This window comes from Polypterus senegalus, chromosome 1, assembly GCF_016835505.1.
Source record: "Polypterus senegalus isolate Bchr_013 chromosome 1, ASM1683550v1, whole genome shotgun sequence".
Classification (NCBI taxonomy): Eukaryota; Metazoa; Chordata; class Cladistia; order Polypteriformes; family Polypteridae; genus Polypterus; species Polypterus senegalus.
This window is the reverse complement of record NC_053154.1, coordinates 306298157-306309107: the sequence shown is the minus strand read 5'-3', so window position 1 is coordinate 306309107 and position 10951 is coordinate 306298157. Positions and strand designations below refer to the sequence as shown.

The 10951-nt window shown below is 40.4% G+C and overlaps 1 protein-coding gene across 2 annotated transcripts in view; it reads left to right on the top strand.

Annotated features, from left to right (window-relative positions):
* Positions 1–2146: 2146 nt before the first annotated feature.
* The window catches only part of herc4 (HECT and RLD domain containing E3 ubiquitin protein ligase 4), a 136173-nt gene continuing 127368 nt past the window's right edge, over positions 2147–10951 (top strand). For both annotated transcript variants that reach the window (XM_039735140.1, XM_039735133.1), the window contains exon 1: positions 2147–2313. The gene's annotated coding sequence lies outside the window, so the exon portion shown is untranslated. The remainder of the gene's footprint in view (positions 2314–10951) is intronic.

Here is a 10951-nt window from a genome sequence, read left to right as displayed (position 1 = left end):
GTATATCCCCACCCCCCCGGACTGAGGTTGGGAAACACTGGTGTATGCACATACATTTAATACATACAGTAATATTTTGTTTTTAACATTAATAGGAACAAAAACAATTATTACTATTAACTCAAGGTGCTGCACTGTGGGAGAAACAGGTTGCTGAATCTATAGAGAGATGTGAAGAGATGGAAAGAAAATTTCAAGAGCAGCAAAACATGTATGAATCCGCTAGATCAAAAGGAAACATCAGAAAAGCCTAATTACATCTCAGGTAGGGCTTTCGATCTCCTTTTGCTAGAAAGTTTTACTTTTATTGGACATGCTTTTGTTACTTTCAGTATAGGGAAATTAAATTACATATGATGTCTTAAAGCAACATTTATTTCTATAGCACATTTTCATATGACAGCTGTAGTTCAGTTATTTACAAGATGTCAAAGAAGTTGTTACATACAAAAAAACTAGGTAAGAAAAAAATGCAAAAATAGTATACAAAATAAATGCACATATTCATAAAACAGATATTGTGGCCTGCAGGGGGCGCTCCATCTCCCCAAACACCCAACACAGACAGGTTCAGGCACAAGTCAGAGCAAACAAGAGGATTTTATTATTGTGTATCATAGGAAACTCTCAAGTAAGTGTTTCACACCTCAGTCACAAGCACAAGTACTGTATAGCAATCCTTTGTTTTCCTCTGTAATTCTGTCTTTCTTCTTCTTCTCTCTTCCTCTGTTATCTCTCCACCTCCGCTCCTCCAACAAACTTTGTCCTCCTTCCTCATGCCTGAGTGTGGCTCCTGGAGCTGAGGCAACCGGCTTCTTTTATGTACAACCTGGGAGTACTTCCAGTGTCCTGTAAGTATGGTCCAGAAGCACGGAGCTGGAGTTTGATACCCCCGGAACTCAATAGGGCTTCAAACTTCAATTCCCAGTGTGCCCTGTTGGGAATCTGTGGTTTGTAGCAACATAGTGGACTATTCAAAATGAAAAAGCAGATTTCAAAATTTGTGTTTCAAACAAGGTGTATAAGACAAACACATTCTGCACATCACTGGATAGAGGAATGTTTAAAAGCCTGCCTAAAAGTACCAGTGAATGCCACCAAGGACTGTTTCACAGTTTAGAATTAAATTGTTGACAACACCACAAGACAAATCATTTTGAGTGCAGCAATTTGTGAAGTGTGAGTCCATTGTTCAAGTGCAATTGGATTGGAAGAGGTGGACAACAAGATCTTGCTCATCGTCAATGGCCTCCCAGGTCTCCAGACCTAACCCCCTGTGATTTTGATCTATGGGGCTACATTAAAGAAAGAGTGTTTGTTCCACCTATGCCTGTGAATCTTCAAGATCTGCAAGATCAAATTAAGGAAGCTGTGAATTCAGTAACTAGGGACCAGTTAACTCGTGTGTGGCAAGAAATGGTCTATCGTTTTGATGTTTGTCATGCTACACAATGGTGCTCACGTTGAATGTGTGCAACCTCAAGGACTATAGGACCAAACTTTGAATATTCCTCTATCCATTGATGTGCGGAATGTGTTTCTGTCTTATACAAGCTTAGACTATTTCAAGTCCAGTGATTCTGAATATGATTCTATTTTTTCAATTATACTCGAAGATATTTAGACTTTAAACATTTAAAACGTAACACTAATATTTCAAATATCTGATGCAACTATTCTTGTTTTTTATGATTGCCTACCTCAAGAAGTATATCAATACATTTCATATTAACACACCGAAATTGGGCGGCTTACGCTTAAGACGTTTTGCCCATTTATGAATTCCTTGTCTATATTTAAATACCTTCATCATTAAAGCATAGTAGCGTGACATTACCGTATTCAAATATTGATATTAAACTAAATATACTAAATCTAAATATCACGTAACTACTCCAAAAACTATACCTAACTCTGTAACAGTTAATCTGCAGTCTGATAGCTTGTTGCTTTTCTTCTGGTGACTGCGCGTGCGCACTGGTGTTACGTTTCTCAACGCGCACTTTTGGGCACGCGCATCTAGAACTTACCAGAGACTCGCCAGTTTGTTCTCGAATCGTTACCGCGTCGATTGCTTGCAGTGGGCGTTACAACAGTGCCGTCACATCCGGGAGCGCAGTGGGTGCGTCATCGTTGATTAGTCCGAAGTGGTTCTAGAAGAGACAACCAAAATCTTCCCGTTATCGTAATAAAGCGGAGTTCTAGGATTTCTTGCTGTGAAATGTACACAGACACCAAGAATCTTTTCAGATAGCTGCTGTCAGAGGTGACGGAATTAGGAGGCTGTTATGGTTTAAGTGCCCGAACGAGCAGGTAAGACCGGGGGCTATGTCGATGTATTTATCCAGTGTCAGTAACAAAAATGAACCGAGAGTGAAACTGACACTGCAAATATTGGAGCTGTGCTTCTATCTCCGAAACAGAAAGGTTATTCAAGTTGTTGTACGCCTTGCGGAACACGCTTTCCCTGCTGCGTGGTCTCTTTTTGTGTGCTTAGGTTTACACGCTTAAGTTCAGCTGCAGCCTCGACAGTGCGCGGAAATTTTAGCAGAAATTTGTACCCTGAAAGGCTGTATACTTGACATGGCATATTTTCCACAGCAGTGGCCAGATGTTTGACTCGAAGACGCTAGAATGTACAGCTGTATTGATAATGTCGCCCCTGAGTTATCTCCCTCGCGACTTTTTCGACTTCTCTTCGACTCTTATTAGCGCAGCGGGCTTTGCATTTCAGAACCCAATCATTCCGTTTTCAGTATTTCCATCGAGCCGTTACGATTTTGCTATAATGCAAAGGACCAAAAACAAAAGTTTCATAGTAATTCAATTAACTCCTCATACTGCTACATCCTTCTTTCTCGTTCGGCTCTAGTTAGCTCCGTCTCTTGTAAGGCTGCGCAGCACCACACCTACCACTGTTGACTTCATCGAAGCTTGCCTGTCTCCTTTTGGTACTTGAAGCTGTCGCCGTAAAAAGGTGTGAAGCTCCATCATAATCGGTAGCAGCCAGTCCATTTTTTGAGACACATGAAGTATGGAATGTAGTATGTTTAATTATAGAGCGACTGCTTAATGCTTTGTATACTTTGTTGTTAAAAAAATAATTGATGTAACATGTTAATTCTTATTTATTGGACCGCAAACAACAAAATAGAAGTTTTGTTTACATCTGTCATAGATGTCAGTTTTTAGAAACCAAATTAAGTATATTAATATTAAATATTCCACTTATACAGTTTACAGTACCTGCTCTGTTTCACGTGTGTGCATTGTATATACTTTGGAAAGTTGCATGTAGCATCTAGAAATTGATGTCTATTTTCCTTCGAAATCAGCATGACAAATTTTATATGGGGCAAAAAATTTATTTCATAACCAAAGCAATTAAATATTGGTAAAAATAGGCTGTATGTTAAAATACAGTAGTGTTGCTACAACTCGACAGCTTTGATAGAATACATACATACTATGTTTTGAGTAGTGTCCTTTGGCACATATAACCCAAGCAACGCGTCCACTCTGCTTAAAAAAATTGGATTGGCATCATACAGAAATTGGCATTCTTAGGAGATAACAGTTTTGATTGATTTATCTATCTCAGATTATATATATGAAGCTTAATCGGCTCCAATATGCTGCATAGGTCTTTATATGTGACTATTATATGTGGTGTTCTTTTCAAGAATGTTGCCCAGAATGCACCGTTGTCTTCATGGGTGAATTTCGAGATGATCAACATAAGGCAACAATGGAAATAATATAATCCCCAAATGTGCGATTGATTCAGGTAACTATCAATCAGGTTTCGTCAATGGCAGATAACAGTAAAATTGCAGAGCATGCTCATGTGTTCACCCATGATTTCAGTCACAGAGGGACAGTTTTAACACATTTAAAAAAAATTCCATGTATACATGGGATAAAAATGTTACATTTGCACAGGCAGTGCTTGAGCTGGGATTTGAACGGAGGGCAATGGATGGAAAATCTGTGTATTTTTACTTTTTAACATAATCTCTGTAAACACTAACTCGCTTGTTATAATTTTCACAAAGCATTATTATGCCACTTTGATAAAGTATTTTTTTCCTCCATGTGTGCAAAGTGTCATTGTCATTGATTTAGTGCCTGCCACAGTTTTAGCCCTTCAGACATGGCAACAGGTGGTAGTAACACAAGGATGTGTCTAGAGAATTGTGTAATCTGTTGGAATCCACAGGTGTCACAGAGCAACCTGTCCAGCTCCTGCAATATGAGCCAAAGTGTTGTCATGAATGATAATAGGAATAGTTGACCTCTTTCCTTTCCATTTTCCGTACTTGATTATTAAGAATGTTGGCAACAATCACTTTCATCGATTAGTTGGTTATGTCATTAGGCTTAGTATTTTGTGCTGCGCAATTACGTCACTACTTCATTCAGTTGTGAATAAATTTGAAAAAGGAGAATACAGTGTGACCTAAGAGCTTAGGAGCACTTTACTCTGAATGTAGAAGGAAATGGTTGTGACTTGCAAAATATGAATGTTTGACCTTGTATGGCACAAGAGCACAACAGAGATGCACAAACATTTGAATACAAATCATATTATTACAGGCTCTGTGGAGGAGAAATACGCGCCATCATTCCAGTAAACTGAATGTTACTTCAGCGTTATGTGATACAGATACAGGTGCTGGTCATAAAATTAGAATATCATGACAAAGTTGATTTATTTCAGTAATTTCATTCAAAAAGTGAAACTTGTATATTAGATTCATTCATTACACACCGACTGATGTATTTCAAATGTTTATTTCTTTTAATTTTGATGATTATGACTGACAACTAATGAAAGTCCCAAATTCAATATCTCGGAAAATTAGAATATTGTGAAAAGGTTCAATATTGAAGACACCTGGTGCCACACTCTAATCAGCTAATTAACTCAAAATGCCTGCAAAAGCCTTTAAATGGTCTCTCAGTCTAGTTCTGTAGGCTACACAATCATGGGGAAGACAGCTGACTTGACAGTTGTCCAAAAGATGACCTGTGACACCTTGCACAAGGAGGGCAAGACAAAAAAGGTCCTTGCTAAAGAGGCTGGCTGTTCACAGAGCTCTGTGTCCAAGCACATTAAGAGAGAGGCGAAGGGAAGGACAAGATTAGGTAGAAAAAAAAAGAGTACAAGCAATAGGGATAACCACAGTCTGGAGAGGATTGTGAAACAAAACCCATTCAAAACTGTGGAGGAGCTTCACAAAGAGTGGACTGCAGCTGGAGTCAGTGCTTCAAGAACCACCACACACAGATGTATGCAAGACATGGGTTTCAGCTGTCGCATTCCTTGTGTCAAGCCACTCTTGAACAAGAGACCGCGTCAGAAGCATCTCGCCTGGGCTAAAGACAAAAAGGACTGGACTGCTGCTGAGTGCTCCAAAGTTATGTTCTCAGATGAAAGTAAATTTTGCGTTTCCTTTGAAAGTCAAGGTCCCAGAGTCTGGAGGTAGAGAGGAGAGGCACAGAACCCACGTTGCTTGAGGTCCAGTGTAAAGTTTTCACAGTCAGTGATGGTTTGGGGTGCCATGTCATCTGCTGGTGTTGGTCCATTGTGTTTTCTGAGGTCCAAGGTCAACGCAGCTGTCAAACCAGGAAGTTTTAGAGCACTTCATGCTTCCTGCTGCTGACGAACTTTATGGAGATGCAGATTTCATTTTCCAACAGGACCTGGCACCTGCACAAAGTGCCAAAACTACCAGTACCTGGTTTAAGGACCATGGTATCCCTGTGCTTGACTGGCCAGCAAACTCGCCTGACCTTAACCCCATAGAAAATCTATGGGGTATTGTGAAGAGGAAGATGCAGTATGCCAGACCCAACAATTCAGAAGAGCTGAAGGCCACTATCAGAGCAACATGGGCTCTCATAACACCTGAGCAGTGCCACAGACTGATCGACTCCATGCCACACCGCATTGCTGCAGTAGTCCAGGCCAAAGGAGCCCCAACTAAATATTGAGTGCTGTACATGCTCATACTTTTCATGTTCATACCTTTCAGTTGGCCAACATTTCTAAAGATCCTTTTTTTGCATTGGTCTTAATTGATATTCTAATTTTCCGAGGTACTGAATTTGGGACTTTCATTAGTTGTCAGTTATAATCATCAAAATTAAAAGAAATAAACATTTGAAATACATCAGTCTGTGTGTAATGAATGAATCTAATATACAAGTTTCACTTTTTGAATGGAATTACTGAAATAAATCAACTTTGTCATGATATTCTAATTTTATGACCAGCACCTGTATATGAACGCTATAGTCTAGCTCTTTACAATGTGAATATAACACTAGCATATGCAACAGAATTTTATATTTGGCAACTAAAAATATGTTTTATTAGCCACTAACTAGTACACTTTCAGATTTTCCTTTGCCATATTTGAATGTGGGCGGCACAGTGACGCAGTGGGTAGCGCTGCTACTTTGCAGTTAGGAGATCCAGGTTTGCTTCCTGCATCCTCCTGAGTTTGCGTGTTCTCCATGTATCTGTGTGGGTTTCCTCCGGGCACTCCGGTTTCCTTCCATAGTCCAAAGGCATGCAGGTTAGGTGCATTGCGATTCTAAAGTGTCCCTAGTGTGTGGAGGTGTGTGTGTGTGTGTGTGCTCTGTGGTGGACTGGTTCCCTGCCCGGGGTTTTTTTCCTGCCTTGCGCCATGTGTTGGCTGGGATTGGCTCTGGCCGACCCCCATGACCCTGTAGTTAGGATATAGCGGGTTGGATAATGGATGGATGGATGGATATTTGGGTGTGGTTTTTTTTTTTTTTTTTGGACACGGTCAATCTACTAAATTATGGTGCTGCATTCAACACTTCAAAACATTTGTAACATTAGCGTGTTTACAAAAAATTACTGTGAAGAAGCAGAAGTCCCTGTCCGAGCAGAAATGATTATTTTTTTTTTTTAAGTCTACAAAGGAAAGTAAAATCTGTAAAGTATGCAAAGGAAATCAAAAACACTGCGAGAATGCGGTGGTGAATCTCACAGCACATCAACTGTAACTGAAAGGCATATCGCTTATTCCAAGTCAAAAGATAGGAGGGTGGAAAAGCAAAAGTTCAAGACTGTTTGGTTGTTGGATTTTAAGTGGCTTTTATAGTCTGGGGAAGACATAATAATGTGCAAATGCTGCTGCAGCAAGCCTGTTGTAACCGGTAAAACAGATTTTGTGGCAGGATCACACAGTTTCAAATTTGAAAATGTAACAGCAGACTCCCAACAGCAAATGGCACGTAGCAGGCTGTGACAGTGTGTTGGCTGCAAGCAAATGTGCCAGAGAATCTGCAGTGTTAAAGGGTTTCCAGACACAAAAAAGACAAATGATGAACCAAAAAGATATGAACTTTCAGTTAAAAATAAACTCTGCATATTACTTAATAAAGAAAGAAGTGAGTTTCACACAACTGACACCACTTGTTTTACTGCAAAAGGAAAATAGCCCGGGCATTTCCCCAACATATGACAGTCATGTTCATTGTGCTGAACTAATTTCAAACAAGACTTAACAAAAAAAAATCAAACCTAATAACGGCATGATGGTGCAACAGAGTTTTCTGTGGTGGTCAGATATTTACATGATGCTTTGCTGTCTCTTTCATAGAAACTTGAACAAAAAAAAAAAAAAACAATAATTTAAGTGTTGATTTAATGTGATTCTGAAAACATAAGCCAAATTGTGATTTTTAGGTAATTTATTGAAAACTGTTGTCTTTTTAAGGAAATTGTGTGTGTGTGTGTGTGTTCATTGTATAACGAGAGCCATAAGTGCTATATTTTCAAATGTTGTATAGGAACTTATTTTTTGTTGAAAATTACTATTAGTAAATTAGTATTTTATAAAATACATTCCTGTAAATTTTACACAGACCTGTTTTTTTTTCCCCAACGATTGTATTTAATGCACTTAATGTGTTTAATTGCAAATTGCATTTTTTTGACAGTCCAACTAATTGATTAATCGACAAAATAATTGCCAAATTAATCAGCCTTCAAAGTAATCACTAGTTTTAGCCCTAATGGATTGCACACTCAGCAGTGTAACAAATCATACAGATGACTTTGTCCACACAAGCCTGATTCTTGAATGCCTTTGGTGTCAAAGAATCACGGTGGTTCAATTTTTTTGATTGTCATTTGGAAATTGGGTCATGGTGGTATATCTAAGTTTCACTACCAGTTATAAAACAATTTTTACATTTTTCCTTGTAAGAACCATTTGTTAGGTTGTTAAACTGACATAAATATGTCCTTATGTTAGAATCCTTGAGGGTTCTCATGGAGCGCAGACGTGAATATCGGCAGAGTTTCTTTGCAGCCTTTGTCGATTTTAACAAAGCGTTCGACTCAGTTGATAGAGCTACCCTGTGGGACATCCTGAGGGTTCGTGGGATCCCCTCGAGGTTGCTGGATATCATGGCCGGCTTGTACACTGGTACTGTGAGTTCTGTGCAGAGTGGAGGCAGGACCTCTGTTTTTTCCCAGTTGATTCTGGGGTTCGTCAGGGGTGTGCTTGTTCCTTCTCTGTTCAATGCTTGTATGGACTGGGTGTTGGGCAAGGTCGTGGGGGCCAGCGGCTGCGGAGCATCTGTTGGTAAGGAAAGATTCACGGATCTTGACTTTGCTGACAATGCTGTGATCTTCACGGAGTCAATGGAGGCTCTGATCGGGGCACTCGAGAGACTGAATGAGGAGTCTTGAGTGTCTGGGCTTGCGAGTGTCCTGTATAAAAACCAAGATCCAGGCCTTTAATGACCTCTTAGGCACAGCCATCAGCAGTGTGTCTGTTTATGGAGTGTTAATCTTGTTTAGAGGTTTACTTACCTTGGCAGTGACATTCATGTCTCTGGTGACTTTTCCTGTGAAGTCAGTAGACGGATTGGGAGAGCATGGGGGGGTCATGAGGTAGCTGGAAAGGGGTGTGTGGCGCTCCCGATATCTGTGCAAAAGGACGAAGGTCCAAGTCTTTAGAGTCCTGGTGCTTTCTGTCTTGCTATGTGGTTGTAGACATGGACGCTCTCCAGTGACCTGAGACAAAGACTGAACTCCTTTGGTACTGTGTCTCTCCGGAAAATTATTGGGTACCATTGGTTTGACTTTGAGTTGGTTGCTCATGGGGTCCCGAATGAGGCACATTACCTGCATTGTGAGGGAGCATCAGTTGTGGCGCTACGGCCATGTGGTACGAATCACGAGGGTAATCCGGCTTCTAAGATTCTCATTGTTGGGGACCCAAGTGGCTGGACCAGGCCAAGGGGTCACCCACGTAGCACCTGCCTGCGGCAGATAGATGATCATTTCCAACACGATTGAAATGAATAATGATCAAATTAAAATAACCAGTGAAACATGTGAATTTGACAATGATCAGATGTTAAAAAAGAAATACATTAAACAATACAAACTGAAGTGCACATAGTCTTTAAACAAACAAGTGCATTTAACTTTGTCCAAAAGTTTAAATAAAGCTTCAATACAAATAAAATAAAACAATGTACAGTTTATAAAAGATTCAGTTCATGTATTCCTGATTGCAGTGCAGGAACGTGAGCATTTCGACAAGCTCTGGTGTGAGGCTGCCTCTCTTCTTTGAGACAATGTTCCCAGCTGCTGAGAAGAGACACTCAAGAGGGAGTAGAGGTAGCAGGATTACGCAATAATGATTTTGCAGACAAAGATGTTTTAATCATCACACTCTGAAGGAAAAGTGTTGTAGTTTATCACATCATGTACTATATTATGCCAAAATAAAAAAAATAACGGACTAAAGTATGTGATAAGCTAATTACTGCCAACACAACGGTGCCGAGTTTATTTGGAAAAGCACATTTGTTGAACGCTGCAACCGGCTAGAGTTGGTTTCCAGTGCAATTTGGAAGCGCGCCGAAGCCGAGTATATGCGGTGACATACATTAGGCGACGTACATTCATTGAACTCCGCAACCAGCTAAAGTTGTTTCTCCCTGCAATTTCACAGCACGCTGGAGCCGAGCATATTCGGCCATGTATATTCATTGAATGATGTATCCGGCTACAGCCGTGTCTCAGTGCAATTTGCCAGCACACAGGGGTCAAGTATATTTGGCGACGTACATTCATTGAACCCCCGCAACCGGCTATATTTTACAGGGCAATTTGCCAGCACGCCGGAGCTAATCAGTCAGTGCTATATATTTGTTGAGCAGCCAGCTTACGACCACTGCAGGCCCTGGCAGAACTACAGCACCACTGTTTTTGGGATTCAGCCTCTGCACTAGACGAGCCTGCAATGATCAGCGTTTACCACTGTGTGTTTGCATGCCGACAGTTTAAGCGCAGTTGGCTCTGTGGTTTACTGAATTTTCAATGGCGTCAGTTGCACCTTGATTGTTGCAGTAGGTTTTTTATTTTATTCTATAGTTTTTACATTTCATTTGCAATGTGTAAAATGATCAGTGTTGCAGTAATTGTGATGCTCTTTGCATGAAAAAAAATACGCGTTCCATTACAATTTCACATTTTCTTTGTGAATTGTGATGTTTATTTAAAAAGTGCAGCCAAAATGTATTTGTTTTCCAGGGGTGCATTAACCTTCAAGTATGTGTCTGTTTAGATAGATAGATCTTTATTGTCTTTGTCACTTTTACAAAGGAACAACGAAATTGAAGGTGCAGTTGACTCAGTGTGAGGCATAAGGGCTCATTTATACTTCAAGCTCAGAACGCGTACGCATCATGGCTGCCACGCGTTCCCAGCGTTCATTTCACGCGTGCGCGAGTTGCAGTTCCAGCAAAAAGTCGGGGGGGGGAGGGGCGCAGTGTGCTAAAAGTCGGAATGTGACGTCAGAGTCTCTGTTTACTATCTACATGTGACAGCAAGCCTCTATGGAGATCCTTCGGGATCGATGCGACTTTGCTGTTTGATGAATGGCTCAAT